Source organism: Rattus norvegicus, chromosome 20 (assembly GCF_036323735.1).
Source record: "Rattus norvegicus strain BN/NHsdMcwi chromosome 20, GRCr8, whole genome shotgun sequence".
NCBI classification, from domain to species: domain Eukaryota; kingdom Metazoa; phylum Chordata; class Mammalia; order Rodentia; family Muridae; genus Rattus; species Rattus norvegicus.
Window position 1 is genome coordinate 49,938,917 of NC_086038.1, and position 16,963 is coordinate 49,955,879.

Genomic DNA, 16,963 nt, shown 5'->3' on the forward strand with positions numbered 1-16,963 from the left:
CCTCTCCTCCTCTCCCCTCCCTTCCCCTCCCCTTCCCTCCCCTTCCCCTCCCCTTCCCTCCCCTTCCCCTCCCCTTCCCTCTCCTCTCCTCTCCTCTCCTCTCCCTCCCTTCCCTCCCCTTCCCCTCCCCTCCTCTCCCCTCCCCTTCCCCTCCCCTCCTCTCCCCTCCCTTCCCCTCCCCTTCCCTCCCCTCCCTTCCCCTCCCTTCCCCTCCCCTCCTCTCCCCTCCCTTCCCCTCCCCTTCCCTCCCCTCCTCCTTCCTTGCTGAGCTCAACCGTCTTGGCTCTGAAACTCCATTCTCAGGTCTCACATCTCTCTCTTTCTTGACAGAGTGACCTAAGTTTTCCTTGATTCTGTTAACTTGAAACTTACAACTTCCACAAACCATAAGAGTTTTCAACTATGTCAAAGATAATTTACCTGAACCTTATCATTTTGTTGAAGTCCACAAATCAAAGAGCCAGCGTTCGGCCCTAGATTCCGTCGTCTTTAGGAGGCAGTGAGGAAATTCTTACGCCAAATTTTCCTGTCATGTGTTTAAGTTCAAATGAGAGATTAATACATGTGCTGAGCAGAAGTGGTACCAATTTACACTTCGGCAGTTACGGCGGAAGCCATACAATTAAAATCGTTCTTTCTTAATGGACACCATATTCCAGATTAACTTCAAAATGCTTCCCATACTTCCTAAACGGTCCTCCTGGCAGCTCCTCAGCTGGATGGCTCTCTCATTACGAAGGGCTTCCAAAGCTCAACTGCCACATCTAGAAAATGGATACTTGACACTTGATACTTGACACTTGACACTTGATACTTGATACTTGATACTTGGCACTTGATACTTGATACTTGATACTTGATACTTGATAGTTGATACTTGATAGTTGATAGTTGATAGTTGATACTTGATACTTGATACTCAATACATGAATGCACTGGCTTGTGACCATTAGGGTTTCCTAACACGGCTCCTACAGTGCCTGCTTGTGCTAGGCTACTGCCCATTCTGAGCTGTGTTTTCTCCCACACCATCATTCCTTATCTATGATGTCTTATCACCTTATCCCCTAAATGGTTAAAACGATGTTTGTCGGTTGATTGTCCAGATTAAATATCTGTCTGTCTCTCTGTCTGTCTGTATCTATCTCTCTATCTATCTCCTCCATCTATCTGTCTGTCTCCATTTTTGTTGATATCTTCCTGTGTCTCTACTTCTATAAATGTCAACAAACATATATTCTGTGTAATTATATTCTTAGGCATATTTCAGTATACAACCTGTATGCATTTATTTACACCACAAATTTATGTGACAATAGATATATTTGATGAAGAGAAAAGAGATACAAGGTTTTTAAAAACTCAATATGTTGAACCATAGACTGTTCAACCTGAGAAAAAGTTAAATTCCCATGCTAGTCAGGGTTTTTTATGGTCTCAGCTCTTAAGATTCTCTCTGGGAGGCAAGTGTTGCTCTAACTGCCCACAGAGGGTAAAGGACTCCTTTGAAGGAGCAGACCTGAACTGCTGGCTCTAAGAGACGTTGTTATCACCTTCCCATGTCTTCTCCTCAGATGGAGTACTGTAATCCTGCAGTTGTCTTTCCTATCTGACTCATTCTGCATTAGATTTCATCTTTAACCCATCTGTGGAGGATGTCATAAGCAGGTGTGCTGTTTTGAAAACACGAAGAATTACTTTTTAAAAAATCAAATAAGGCTTTTGCAGTTATTGGTTCTGACTTATTAAGTGAGCTCTTCTCAGCAAATGTATCGAAGATGGTCAGGGGGCAAGGGGGCTGTGGAGTTTTGCTTTGTTTCTTCGTTTTGATATTTTGATGTGTGTCTGTGTTTGGTGTTGATGGAGAGTCACCCCATATCATGCACATGAACGTCAAGTACTGAACCACTGAATTATACCCCAAATATAACTTTTGTTCTTTAAATAGAAGGGTTTTTTAGGAAGTATATTAGCTAGATTGACAATTCAACAACCCCTTCTATAGTTTCTTTTTTCCAATGCCACAATTATTTCCCCTGAGTCTTAGTTATTTGACCCCTTTTTACCCTTAGCCCTCCTTAATCATGAATTAAGTACTAACTACGTGACTCATGCTATGTTAAACAGCACACGCCCCTAGCATTTATAGAGGCCCACATGTAAGTTAATAAGATATGTACCTAAATATTTCAGAGTTAAGGATTACAAAGTAGGTCCCCTCATCTCACAATTATAAACATACCTTCCTAGCTTTGTGAAAAGCCAGGTTCTGTTATAGAACTCTACCACTACAGGATGACCCAGGCTGGAAATGAGCCAAGTCCTGATTATGACCTACAAACCTAGTGACTTTGTGGGTACACTTGTACAGTCAGGCTCAATCAGAGTCATGCATACAACCTCAACTATATCTGCAAACAACCGAAGAGTGTTAGATGATTGGGAAGGAAGACACTGGAAAATGAGAGTCAGACCATTTGAAAAAGGAGTTCTTGATGTCCAGGTGAGCAGAGAATGTTCCAGAAGTAGGAAGCATGGGCCTTGGGTAGACTAAAAATCTATCAGTCCCCTACAGAGGATTTTGTAACTTGGGTGATACATTCGGAAGAGTGTGAGGTCTCTGGAGCCTGAAACCTTCCCCAGATGTAAGAAAGTACTTATGTTGATAAAAGAAAACACGATTCTAATAGTTCATAGATTCTTACTCTATACCCCATTGAAGAGACAGATATATAAACAGAGTGCATACCACAGGGTCTTTGAAATAACTTAGATATATGCATGGTATTGAGGTGAGATGGGAAGGATAGTTTCATCGATAGAGTTAAGAGATATATAATTTTAGCCAACATTTAAAGGCTAATCATTAGCAGGTAAATGTGTTCCTAGCTATGGATAGTACAGAAGAGTGTTAGAGATGAAGCTGAGGAAGCAGCCCTCAACAGAATGGATGGGCCTTGAGTCACGCTTTGATTTTAAGGTGAGAATGTGGGAGAGAGAAACTGGTGAGAAGATAGATGAAGAGACGATTGAAGCTGTGATTTAAAATGGAAATAATAGTACAGGCCTGTCTCCTTAATCCTTAGGTGACTGAGGCAGAACTAGAGTTCAAGGATTCCCTGGGCTACAAAGTGAAACCCAAGCTCGAGAGCAAAATCTGAAGAAGGCAGCAGAATGTCTGAATGGAGGCAATGGGAAACTGCACAAGTATTTAGCAAGAAGCTGACACACTGCTTGTGGTTTGGAGCAATCGCAATAGCTGCAGTATGGGGAGGGTTGAGGTAGACATGTGCATAGCTTAGGGAGAGCCAATTAAGAACCCTGTTAATAACGGGCTCCAAGAGAAGTGATAGAGAAGAACCCAGACAAGGGACCGGGACCATGATAGGAGAAGGCGACATCGTGGGATAAGAAGATTTTTCCATACTCTCGGGTTTCACCGTCATAATGGGAACAAAGTAAAAGAGGAAGGCGACTGCTCAACTGGAAACATAAACTATTTAGAAACTGCTTATCACAGATTTCCAACTAATGTGGTTGGTGGTAGAACAAAGCCCTATGCTGGGTTTCCTAATGTGTGCATCCCCGTACGGACAGAAGAGCCATGCACAAAGGAACTGGGCCGTGTATGTTCAGCAAAGGAAGGGATCACGTACACATCCAAGATGACAGAAAAGACTTGCCCACCTGCTTTCATGTTGTTCAATAGCCTGCCCTTGGGGATGCTCAATCCATTGGTTTAGTGTCACTCTACATTGAGTATTTGGTGTTCAGCGAATCTAGGCTGTTGGCCTCTCCACTTCGTACATCACTCATGGGGCATCCAAGAACAGCCCTGGGTCGGGGCATATTTTTGGAGATAGGTCCATAATATCTGTGGGGTTCTCAAGGTCTCAAGCATTTCATCCACTTCTTTTGCTCTCATACATAAGCAAGGCCCAAAGCAACAGACAATTCTTAGGTTTGATCTTTATTTTCTCTTCACATTTGAAATGAGATGCCATGATAATTTCTTTCATCTGTTCCGTTCAATTCAACTTTTGTTCTTGCTTATAACATTACAGGTATGATGATTAGAAAGGAATGGTGAGGCGTTCATATTTCTGGCAATCTAGCCAATAAATTGAAACACTGACTACTGTCTTGTCTATTCTTAAGATTGGGTCAAAGTGCAGGGGAAAGAAAAAGAAACCCTTGTTCAAATTCTTGCCCTGCTTAGCAAAATCTCTGTTTGCACAGCATATTCGGGGTAGATCTTATGGCTCGATGTTTATTCTTATTGGCACATCATGAGATATTGGCTAAGTTGCTAAACTCTCCCATATCTGCACGAGAAGCTCATCCCACCAGCATTTATTAAGCGTCTATTTGCGTATGTCGCTGTACTAGGCACACCAGAGATATACAGAAGATCTATGAGATAATGAAAATAAGAGGTTTTCATGTCCTTGAAAGAATGAGACTATGTCAGGATAAGAGATTATATATCGAAAGATTCAAAAGCGCAAAGGAAGGCCTTAAGTCATGTGCTTCTAAAATATAACTGGTTCATGATACAACGATCCACCAAAATAGAGAAGAATGTTCATTCCTCAAAGAGAAACTCTGCTCAGGTCCAAGAATATAAGAACAGTTCCTAGACTTGTAAAACATGTGAGGTGAGACAGAGGGGATAGGGCTGGCTAGAGGGCTCGGTGTATAGAGAAGCTTGCCACCAAGCCTCATGTCCTAAGTTCAAGGCCTGGAAGCCAAATGGTGAAAGGAGAGAACCGAATTCTGGGCACACACATATACACAAATAAATACATTTTGTTTTTTAATGAGAGAGGCTAAAGACATGTAAAAACAATACATTTACCATAAATACTACAAAAATGAATAAAACTACTGTATGTATGTAGTCATATATATACTCATATATATTTATATATACTCTTCTGTGTGTGTGTGTGTGTGTGTGTGTGTGTGTGTGTGTGTAAAACCAAAGGTATTTACAGTCTGCCCTACTTTTCCTTGCTCTGCTTTCTAACAAGCTAACTCCTGTGCCTTCATTACTGAGATCTTTGTCCTTGCCCTCTGGTTGGGATTGGCCAATGAACGCCAGCAGATCAATATTCTTCCTGGGTCATTGCCTTCTCAGCGAGTCTCTGGCAGAACTATGTTTCACAGATGTGGGTAGCGTTGCCTTCTCACCCATGTGTTACTAGCAGCTTCCTGAAGTTGCCTGTTTCAGGAAACCTAAGTATCAATCCCTTCTTCCTTTAGCCTGCCCACACATCAGTAAATTGTCAACTATCATGTCCTCGTTGACATAAATAATAAAGCCACAGAAACTCTTAAATAGACTCCATAATGTTTTTCACATGAGCAAACAAGCGCCCAAATTTTCTAACTAGCTTCCCCACAAGATGTGCCTGAGATCGTAAGTTTTTATTTGTTATTCCGGAAGCTCTCACACAGACGCATCAAAATCTTCCGGTTGGATGATAGCTCACCGTGAAAATATCTTCGAAGGGGTGAGAAACCCCAGGCAACAGCCTGCGCATCCTTCTTCCCCTTTACGTGGTTGATGACGTGCGTTGTAAGTCAGAAGAAAGGAAAATAGCCAGCGATTCTGGCTTTTCTTAGGCAATAATGAGTTTTGCAGGTCACGGGATGGGATTTTATCTGAGCACTTAGAGGGTGTGTAGATCAGAGTTTTATGTGACTTGTGAAGAATCCAATGAGGTAGAAGCAGTGTGCAGGGTGGACACTCATTAGTCCAGGGTTGGCATCTTGTGAATCACTTCACCTCCCCCTTGCTCTAGTAACAAACATACTACCAAGTGGGGAGCTATAAATGAGTTCATTTCCTGGAAATAAGATTTTAATGAGGTTCTCTAGCTGGTCCCACACCGACATGGAATGATAAAACGCTGACTGTTGATCCTCCCCTCTTAAGGCTCGTGATGTAAACTCTGATTCCCTGTTCTTAAAACAAATCTAGCATAATATTCAAGAGTTTAGTGGAACAGAAAATTAGATCAATGTAAGCCTGTCTGTGACAGGGACTTTTGAGTAAATCCAAGAGATTTCACATCAGAAACCCATTGCTGCTTGACCTGGTGTCATGGAAAACATGACAGTTTCTAATGCTTCGCTTGGAAAACATTGAACTTTGGTTAACTCACTGTTCCCAGGCTTAAAAATAGGGAATTGAGGTGGGTTGGAGGATGTGGAATTAACAGTCTAAACCTCTGACCATGAGAGTTAGAAGGTCTACACAGAAAAACATTTATTTCCTCTCCAAGATCTGTTCATGGTTTGTATTTTGGATACTGATGGGTGGGAGGGTCACAGAAAGCAGAGACCTGACCAGGAGCTACCAGGGAGTGGTGAGTGTTTTATTTCAAGTCTTGCTCTGTAATACAGATTAGCCTAGAACTCACTATGTAGCCCAAGCTGTCATGAAATTTATGACAACCGTCCTGTCTCAGCCTCTGGAGGCCTGGGATTAGAGTCATGAGCTACCACACCTAGTTTAGGAGTTTACTCTGGACTGGAGAAAATAAAGTTTAAATCAACACATAATATAATGTCTAGTATCCTAAATATTAATATCTGGGAAAGTCTCACTTATTCACTTATGACAAAGGGCTGGGCATATACTTGCTGTTCTCTTTTGAACCATACAGAAGCAGAGCAAAAGGAACTTGCTCTATGTCACCGGTGGGGAGCTCAGCTCAGCCTGCCCAACATCTACCTACCCATATTCCACCAGTCCCTAAAGATGCCTCCCCAAGCTTGCCCTGTTTAAGGTCTAGTGACTTTCTGCTTTCAGAATTTTCTTGAGAATTAACCATGGATCATCTATGAGAGTAACCATCTCTTTTTATTCAGACATGTTAATAAGCCAAGCCACTTCAATTCAGATTAAGTAAAAGCTTTCTCATTTCGTTGACCCATTTTCCATTGTTCAAACAAAAATGCTAGAGGCTGGGAGGTTTGTGGGGGGGAAAAAGATCTATTTGGCTCAGAGTTTTGGAGGGACAAAACCATGGCACTGGTTTCTACCTTAGTCTGGTGAAAAACATGTGGCAGGTGGCATCACAATGGTGGGAGCACGGGTGTAGGTCACATACCTTGACCAGAAGCCAGAGCCTGAGATGGACTTAGTCTTGTTCTTTGTACTATCTACTCTCGTAGGAACTAACTGAAACTCATGCCAACTGTACTTGTCCCACCTAAGAGAAGCATCTTTAATGACCTCTTACCCAGTGTGTTGCATATGTTCAAGTCCTTGTCACAGCACCACACTTGAGATCAAATTCCCAGGACATGAACTTCTGGGGATGAGGGGTTCAAACTACAGCTGACCCGTACCAATCACGATTCGGTTTTTTGCTTTTTTTTTTTTTTTTGATCTTTGTCTTTATTATAGACTCCTCATAGGTGGAGGTATTTCAAAGATTTTTGTCCTTTATGACCCTTGGGGCATTCACACAGTGTCTTCTATACAATAAACAGTTAATATGAATTCCTGGGAGCTTTTGGAAGTAAATTATCTCAAGTTGAAGAGGAGACTCTTGTCCTTAAACTCTCACTTGCATGGCTTCTTTTAAGTGTGCAATGCACCTTAAGATATTTCTGTAGGAGGAGAGTAAAGTTGTTTAAAGTCCTCCAGTGTAGCAAGACACTAAGGAACCTCATTCTTTGAAATGATTGTAGAAAGAATCAGTAATTGCTTAATTACTCTGTAAGCTGGATTTTTTATGCACACAGGAGGAAATGGGTCTGTACTCAGATTGTCTCTGGTATCTTTGCATTAGGCAAGTCCATCGTTTTATGAGAAGACTCACCCTTATTCACATAAAATGGCAATCCGTTTCAACATAGCATTTCTTAAGCAAGAATGGCCAAGTTGAGTGGAGGGTAAGACACATAAAGTCAAATATAGCTTTTATAGATGTATTAATACTCAGTCTAGAACTCTTCCTTGCTCAGAATTTTCTGGGGCCCAGGGGATTGAGCTGTGTGGGTGACGTTGAAAGAAAATGTTTTGAGGTATAATCATGCCTTGTTCACACATGATCTTTCTGAGTTATTATATATGTGTATCCTGTGACTCTTTAAAAACAAGCAAGGAAAGAAAACTCTGGGCACAAGTAAGTTTTATAATGGTAATTACATAATGATGTGCACCCACCTTCAACCCTCCACAGAGCTGGCCTCCCACACTTTTGGACATTCACTTGATCAATAAATGAGCTCCCTCATCTCTCGTTATGATCACCTAATACCTGGCAATCCAAAGAAATGTGCTGAGGGGCAGCTCCGGATTCCCTGAGCTCATGCCACTAGCTTGCATAGCGGAAAAGGCCATGAACATCATGCTTTGCTGGCGGTGTTTGTTGGCTGGGTCCTCTGTGTAAATATATCAGTTCTGGGGTCCAGCTTCTGTGTGTATATCAGAGGGTATCCCTGACCTGGCTGATGTCCCGTCTGATGTCTCAGAAGCTTGGAGATAAACTTAATGTTTTTAAAGACTTGGGGTGAGACAGAGACTAATATCCAAAGCATTTAGTATCAGGACGATACATAGAGGAAGATAAGGGAGAAGGCAATCTGGGTCAATAAACACTTATTGACATCTCCAAGACGGTGTGTTATGAATAGAGGGGAGGAGGATAATTCATCTTCAGAGCATCTGAAATGTAAAGTTATGGGCTGTATAATAACTTGTAAGATAGTATATGTACTGATTTGTTCTGTTGTTGTTGTTCTTTGGGGTTTGTTGTTTTCATTTTTGTTTTTGTCTTCTCAGCTTGGCATAAGCTACAGTTATCTGGGAAGAGGGAGACTCAATTAAGAAAGTGTTTCCATCAGACCGGTCGTAGGTAAGACAGTAGGTGCATTTTCTTAATGAATGATTGATGTGGGATGGTACACCACACTGTGGGTGGTGCCACTCCTGGACGACTGGTCCTGGGTGGTCTAAGAACTCAGACTGCCCCAGCCATGGGGAGCAGGGCAGGAAGCAGGATTCCTCCACGGTTTCTGCTTCAGTTCCTGCCCCTAGGTTCATAATCTGCATGACTTCCTCCTGCCTTGGCTTCTCTCGATGGTAAACTGTGGTTGAGACACATACGCCAAATAAACCTTTCCCTCTCCGGGTTGCTTTTGATCATGATTTTCTCCTCAGGAACAGAAAGGAGGCTAAGACAGCCTGTTAGTTTGCTTGGCCTGCAATAATGAAGTAGCAGAGACTGCATGTCTTAGACAAGGGCAATTCCTTTTCCATAGTTCTGAATGGTAGAAGGCAGTACCAACAGGCTGGGCTTCGTATCTCTCACATTTCTCGTCTTGTCGTCACACGCTGTTTCTGTTACGAAGGCGCATGTCACTGGTCAAGACTTTAGTTTCTTGAGATTGGGCCACTAGCTTGGCTTGGGTGAAAGGATTTGAACATCAGGCTTTTCTGTTGGTGTTCCTCTCAACGGGCGTCTTGTAAGCAGTGTGTGGTTCAAAGACCTCTGTCAGAGGCACAGTCCGTCAGGGCTCACACTCGCTCTCTTCCTTGAACGGACTCATCGCACCAACGAAGATGGAGCCTCAGTGAGAACTGGGGAAGTAAGAGCTTTGCTTCCCTTGCGCTTGCATTTGCTTAACATCTTCACGACAGACCCTGAATCTCAGCCCGGAGGATGGAGGACGACTCCTGCGTGTGACTCAACAACGGTTTGGGCTCGAGTAGGAGAATTGGAGTCTCTGGGATGTAAGGAAATTGTGAATTGAATCAAGAGGTTATGCTCCTCCGAGGGAGCTGCAGGTGGGTAGAACAATTTGAGTTCAGTTTTTGAGGATTAAAAGGGGGTGGGGGGGGGAATTCCACTTTCTGAGGCACTGAAAAAAAATGCAAGCAGCATAGGACTCAAAGATGTCCGCCATCTGGATTTGAAAGGGTCTGCTTTCAGAGAACACTGACATCAGAGAGCAGCTCTGAACTTCTGAAGCCCTGTGAGCCCAGGAAGCCAGAGAGGGTTTAAGTGCCCTGAAATTAATTTTCCTGCTTTTCTTCTGTTAGCCAGTGTTTTCATTTTACCACTGATACCCAGAAGCAGTTTCTCAAAGGGCCCACTTAAAAAAAGATCACATCAAATAACCCAAATGACACTGCTCATTTGCTTGAGTGACTAGAATATGGATTTCAAAAATCGCTGAATCGTGTCAAGCCGAAATGACCAGGATCGGTTTCGTATAGATTGAGTCAACGGGACGATTCACTTAAACTATTACAACTGTGAAATGAATGCTTAAGTAAGCTGCAGAGAGGAGCGGTGTTGAAGTCTTAGATTAAAGACATGTAAATGTTTAGTCTTCATGCAAGTTGCACTACTGGGTTTAATTCCTCAAGTTTGATTTAGGGCTATTACTATTTATACTTTAGTTCTTTGACATGATGCTGCCACGGTGCGTACTTCGGCTAATCTAATTGTATATGGATTTTAATCCGAGTGCCAGCAGGGTGTGTGTGTGCTATACAGGCCATTTGTCTACACTGATAAGGAACTTCAAGCATGAAGACAGAAAAACCCTTTGTCAAGGACAAAAAAAGCAGAGAGATGCCTCTTGTTCTCTCTTGCTCTGACTCTTGGCTCTTGCCTACCTCTCTCTCCTCTCTCTCTCTCTCTCTCTCTCTCTCTCTCTCTCTCTCCATTCTCTCCCCCAACCCCCTCTCTCTACGTGCTCATGGCCAGCCTCTACTCCTCTACTCCTCTACTTTCTCTCTCTCTCTCTCTGCCTTTCTCTGCCTCTAGTACCCTTTGAACTCTCCACCCCATGCCCCAAATAAACCCTATTCTATACTAGAGAGAGAGAGAGAGAGAGAGAGAGAGAGAGAGAGAGAGAGAGAGAGAGATTTTACCCCAGAGCCTTCCATTCCATGGGTTTATGTCATGCCTGCCCTCGGTGGAGATTGTCCTCTCTAGACTTTGACATTAATCTATCTAGAATGTTTGCCCAAATCCTTCTCCCAGCTCCTAACCAAGGTTCTTTTTGAGCTTTGGTAGAAAAGGGTTATAAGCACTGGCGAGATCTGGAAGTCACCAGAAGTCGAAGCCGAGTGCAGATTCCTCTTGCCTGGATCTCTTGCTGGTTTTCAGTGTTTCACATTCCTCCATCCATCAACTAACCACAGAGTAAAAGGCAAGTTGGTCATCACTGCGGATTTGTATTCCACACTGTAGGACGAGGACAGGTCCTCCCTGATTCTCCATCAGAGTCACACAGGTGCCTAGCCAAAGTACTCAGCAAAGAAGCGATTTGATTTGGGGGTAAATTAGATACCTAACTATAGATCTCTATATGAATTATATTTGGTATCGTGATGGCAGAGGGGAGTAATCTCATGCTGTCCTAAAATGTACAGAAGTAGAACTAAGCTAAGTACTGTGACTTTTCAATTTAAAACAAGTCCGAGGATGCCCGTCACCAATGGCTACGTGTTGATTTTCGCACATATGGGAAAGAAAGGCACAGCAAATCAGAGAAATACATACATGGGTTTGCTGATGCCATCCGAGGAAACACGTGCCATTGCAGAAAATAAAGCCATGCAGTTCCAGGCAAAAATCCCCGAATACAATTTGAGCTAGCCTCAGGTAGCTTCCCTGGTTATGTCATTGTGCTTTAAGAGAAAACAACATGTCCCCTCTCAGTCTTCCCTTAAATCTGGTTTTGAGTTTCACTGGTGTTCAAAACCTCCTTGTGGCCACTGTCCCATCCTGGCTGCTTGTATTGTATTTTGCGGGTAGAAAGCGTTCCTTCCTCTAGGCCCTGTCTTCGAATTGTGCAATCATTTGCTGGTTTTTCTTAGGAACATGAATTTTTGTAGCAGTGAATTTGAGCTTCGGTCATCATGTGTTCTTACACGTAAATATCTACAGCACATTGTTTTCAGGAAGTCACATCTACGCATGCGCGCACACGCGCGCATTCATGGCTGTACCTCCGACCGTTTCCTATGGACTGCTTGATGTATTATCCTATCTTAGCCAAACCAAAAGAGAGCTTTCCTACCATAAGAAGGTGGCAACTGTAGGGTCACCTGGGCAGAGCAGGAAGCTGTTTTCAAGGCAGCGTAGCACGTTCTAAAGACAGAGAAACAGAACAAGAGCTGTAACAGCAGAAAGAGCTTACCGTCCCACTTATTAACGTATCCATGAAAGGAAGGAGCAGGGCAGGAGCACTCAACAAAGGGAGGCCTTCAGAGGACATAAGCGCACAAACGCTGAGCTTTGTGGCAGCTCTGGGTAAGCCTGAAGTCTTCTAAGGTTATTTTCCCACTGCAATTCCTTAGCTCCCTTCTCCTGATGATCTGGCCAGTTTGTCTATTTTAGGAAGGGGTTTAGTTGTATTTACCTTTGTCTCACGTGTGTGATCTACGAGAATGCATCCATCTTGGTACAGGGTAGAGATGACCTAGCCTTAGAAGGGTTTTCTAAATTTGAAGCACAGAGTCATGAAGGTGGAGCTTCCTAAAGCGTATGTTGCCTAGCTGTGGCCTTCCTTACTAAGAGGTTCTAAGCGCGCCCGTGGGCACTCGGTCCCCCTCCCGCATCACTCTGTTTAAGTCTCGCCCAGAGGAGCCATCCTCCGAGTGGCTGGCCAGGAGAACCAGACCCTTGCGTGTTGTCTTCTCTTTCCTCTCCAGAGTTGGTCTCCTCATGTTTAAAGAAAGAGACTCTCAAAGTCAGGAAGCTAGTCAGACATCCAAACTATGTAGTGACGCGGAGGCCTCTGTGAACCGGAAACAGACATGTACCGCATCCCTTTCCTACCCAATCAGTTCCAAACATCGACCTCTAGTGCTTGTGGGGCTTGGCTGTTGGCCCGAGCTGTACCCTTTGCAGAGGCAACGCACAGGTCGTGGAGGTCACTCTTATTTTTTTTTTGCTTTTACTGTTTAAAGAGAGAGAGAGTTGGGTGTATAATCTTGGCACTTTTACAAGAGGCTAGTGGAGGAAAAGAGAGAGGAAAAAGTAAGACTGTTTTTAATTCATCAAACTGCTGCTGATTTAGGAATAATAAACACAAGTCTGTTTCCTTGATTGTTTTATAAATAGCAAATATTTGGCTGAGGAATCTGATAAGTGCGCAGACTATAGGGATTGTTTATCAAAATGATGCGTCAGTTAAAAAACAAAACAAAACAAACATCACCCACCCCCCCTCCAAAAAACAAAAAAAAAAAAAAAGCCTTGAGTTTGTCTGTAAGGTTCCTCAGTCTGGTTTCCCAAGGTCCTTAGTCACCATTCCCCTGTCCTTTGAACTAGATCAAAGCAACACAGGGCCTCTGAGGGGAAAGATTGGTTCCATTATGCAAAAGGCAATAAGGTAGTGCCCTTCCCAGCAATTAATAGGCAGGAATGTTGTAAAATATTGTGTGGTTTTCAAATACCAATGCATCCATCCTGCATTGTGCTCTGGTTCACAGTCTCCCTCACCACCAGGACTGGCCTTCTGGCTTTCTCGGGCGTTTGCCAACTGTTTCCATGTTAGGCAGAGAATCTGCATCCAAAATTTGGGGGTTGCCTGGTACTTCACTAGCTCAGCCGTATGCACGGATCCCCGGCTGCTGCTGCCTGCCTGGGTTTTCGGATTTCAACAGTACCAAGTTACTGTAAGAACCTCCTGACTTAAGCCACTGACCCAAACATAAAGCAAATTGTATTTAAATGAGTAATGCAGCCCCCCCCCCAGGACAGTAGAGGGGAAAATATAAACTGTGGTCACCCCATTCTTCTGATATTTAAAAATTAAATGGAAATGTTTGTCCATTTGGATTGTGGGGAACTCTAGGGTGGGGACATTTTTTCTGAAGCTCTTGCAAGTGTCATATTGATTTTTTTTTAAATTATTAGACAACAAAGGGGAGGGTAAGAAAGTGAGTGATTGCTTTATGGTATTTCTTTCTTCAACAAACACGTTTTTGAGCACTGGTCAAGGCCAAGGTAGAGACACAGGTTCCGAGGAAAGAGTACTGAATGGGAAATATTTGGCTCCAGGATGGAATGCACACCCAGTGCCTCATGGTTCTTGAGAGGAAGAACCTCCTCACCATGAGTAAAGGAACTGTTCACCCCCAGGCAGCTCTACTACTCTCCTATTTCTTGTGACTCGCTTTCAACCTAGAACCTCAGGAAGCGAGACGGCACCAAAGCCCATGGCTTTTTCACATGATTTCACAGTTCCAGATACACAAGTCCTCCCAGACCCGTGCGGCCTTGCTTGTTTCCATGCCAGACGCAGAGGTAAACAAGCCTTATGAAGCACAAGTTCCAGCCTCGCAGCCGGACCCACTGCCCTTGGAGACAGTGTTATGACCTGTGGGCTCTCTCTGGGGGACTCCTTCATGAACTCCAAAGCTGCTTTGAATTCAAAGTCAAGAAAACAGCTCTGGGACTGCAGAGACGGCTTGGCTATTATGAGCACGTACTGCTCTTGCAGAGACACCAAGGTCGGTTCCAAGGACTCGTGCTGGATGGCCCACGACTGCATGTAACTCCAGCTCTTGGAGACCCAGAGCTGCTGGCCTGTGGTGGTATCTACACTCACATGTTCATCCTCACCGCAGCCCCAACAAGGCTTTCAGTAAACCCTGAAAATATAGAGAGGCAATATCTGGGTTTTTTTTGTTTTGTTTCTATACTTCAGGCTGGTCTAGAACTTACAGTCATCTTCCTGCCTCTGCTTCCTAAGTACTGGGATTTACAGGCATGAGCCACCACACCCAATTAAAACGATCTTCTTTCAATCAAATTTATCTCAGAGTCTCACAGTCTCAATACACCCTTAAAGCAAATTATCAGAGGTTCTTAGAGGATGAAAGCCTCAAATGGATTAAACTTGTCCCTTGGGAGATATAAAACTGTGTCAGGTTTTTTAGCAGTCAAGGAGAAGAGGCCATGCCATCGCCCAAGAGGATAGGGACCATGCCAATCACAGATGAGATATAAACCAGCGGAAGATGTGGTGATCTTGCTTTCACAAAGAAATCTTTTAAGTCATGGATTTGTTACACATGATTCATTCCCTGGAGAAAACAGTATAAATTGTGTGTGTGTGTGTGTGTGTGTATGTGTGTGTGTGTGTGCGCGCGCGTGTGTGCATGTGTGTGTATGTGTGTGTATGTGTGTATGTGTGTGTGCATATGTGTGTGTATGTGTGTGTATATGTGTATATGTGTATGTGTGTATATGTGTGTGTATGTGTATGTGTGTGTATGTGTGTGCATGTGTGTGTGTATGTGTGTGTATGTGTGTGTATCTGTATATGTGTGTGTGCATGTGTGTATGTGTGTGTATGTGTGTGTGCATGTGTGTGTCCTTTTGATCAGCTCAAACGAAATGCACTACTACCTCAAAAATCAGTTTCACTGGAGTCTCGTTTTCTGACTTCATTTTAGCTTTACCTAAAGGTCAAAGCCACTTTCCGACTGTGAGAGCCCATGTTACAGCGTTACCATAGCTTTCATCTGAGCATTTACTCCTCCAGAGCCTTTGCAAGTGTGTGGATAATTTATGGCTTATTTTATGGGCAGAGAAACTGAAATGGCTAACCATTAACAGGTTGTGTTTTCCCACAGTTACCCAGTAGGTAATTAGTAGATTTAAGAAAACAATCCAGGACTGAAAATTTGCAGTTTGTTGGCCTTTCTCTCAGACCTTTATACCCTTGCTAATCCCACAGGCAGTGCTATAAGAATATAAGAAACTAATATTGGGGACCTCAGTGGACTATTACCTCATAAAGTAGATAACAGGCCACTGTGATGGGGGCCTAATGTCCCTTTGTCTGAATTTGCTTCAATTTAGTGTTGTTAATAAAACAAGATAGGAAGCACCCTGCCCTAGGTCCTTGGTATTAGGATATGCCCCTTCTCTCTTACACACACACACACATACACACACACACACACACACACACACACACACACACACACACACGTTATATGAGTTCCTGAAGCTCACGCTACATAGCCTGTCCACCTGGTTCCAAGGAAGATTTGTATTACTGTTGCTTGGATGCCCTCAGAACAAAACAGTATGAACCCAGGTCACGAAAGCTTGTGGTCTATGCCACGTTTGACATCAGAAGTGGCGATTGCTTTGGAATACGCAGGATTTAAGGTGTGTACATCAGTAAGGAAAGGACAAATGTCTATTCAGGTCCTTTCTTACTGCAAAGTCACGCATGTCTCCCCACTGCGTCTTCTTGTGACTCTTCAGTGTCAGCTGTGGACTACCATGCATGTGGCAGTCACTATGAGTACTTTTCTGGGTGTCGCATGCTGACTCAGGAACACTTTCTGATTTCCTATCGCTTTTCAATGTGTGCGTGTATGTGGCGCTAACTGTTCCATTAAGGAAAAAAGGGAGATATTGATTCTTTACTTGAACATAAATATTGCTCACATGTTTTATAGACATAGTTCATACATAAGTGGACCTGTTCAAAAGCTAAACGGATACCTTTACTGTGAGGTGAGGGAAAGGTGGTAACGGATCAGGGCTTTTGTTTCCCTACTTTTAAGGGAAAATGTTGAACTTGATGCTCTTCTTCACTGGAAATGTTAAAATTATTATACTTGTAAATTATATGCTTCTTATAAACCTTATATAAATATGCTATAAACCTCGTGTTAAACTTTCTATGAGCCATATAAACTTGGCATAAAAATAAATCCTGGGGTGGGGAGATGGCTCAGATAGTAAATGCTTACATTGTAAGCATGAGGACCTGAGTTCAGATTCTCAGAACCCTTGTAAAATCTAGGCAATAGTGTAACACAAGTCTATAGCACAAGCCCTGGAGGGCAGAGATGGGCAGAAGCCTGGAGCTCATTGGCTGCAGCCAATGAGGGAGTCCCAGGTTCAGTGAAAGACCTTACCTTAAAAATAAGGAAGAGAGTGATTAAGAAAGG

At 43.2% G+C, this 16,963-nt stretch overlaps 1 long non-coding RNA gene across 5 annotated transcripts in view; it reads right to left on the reverse strand.

Annotated features, from left to right (window-relative positions):
- Nucleotides 1–16,963, reverse strand: part of LOC102555236 (uncharacterized) — a 119,772-nt gene that overhangs the window by 95,192 nt on the left and 7,617 nt on the right. For all 5 annotated transcript variants that reach the window (XR_005497363.2, XR_010060910.1, XR_010060909.1 and 2 more), the window contains exons 1-2: nt 12,400–16,963; nt 12,058–12,128 (exon numbers count right to left, since the gene is read on the reverse strand). The exon at nt 12,400–16,963 is cut by the window's right edge and continues 7,617 nt beyond it. This is a non-coding gene — a long non-coding RNA (uncharacterized LOC102555236). The remainder of the gene's footprint in view (nt 1–12,057; nt 12,129–12,399) is intronic.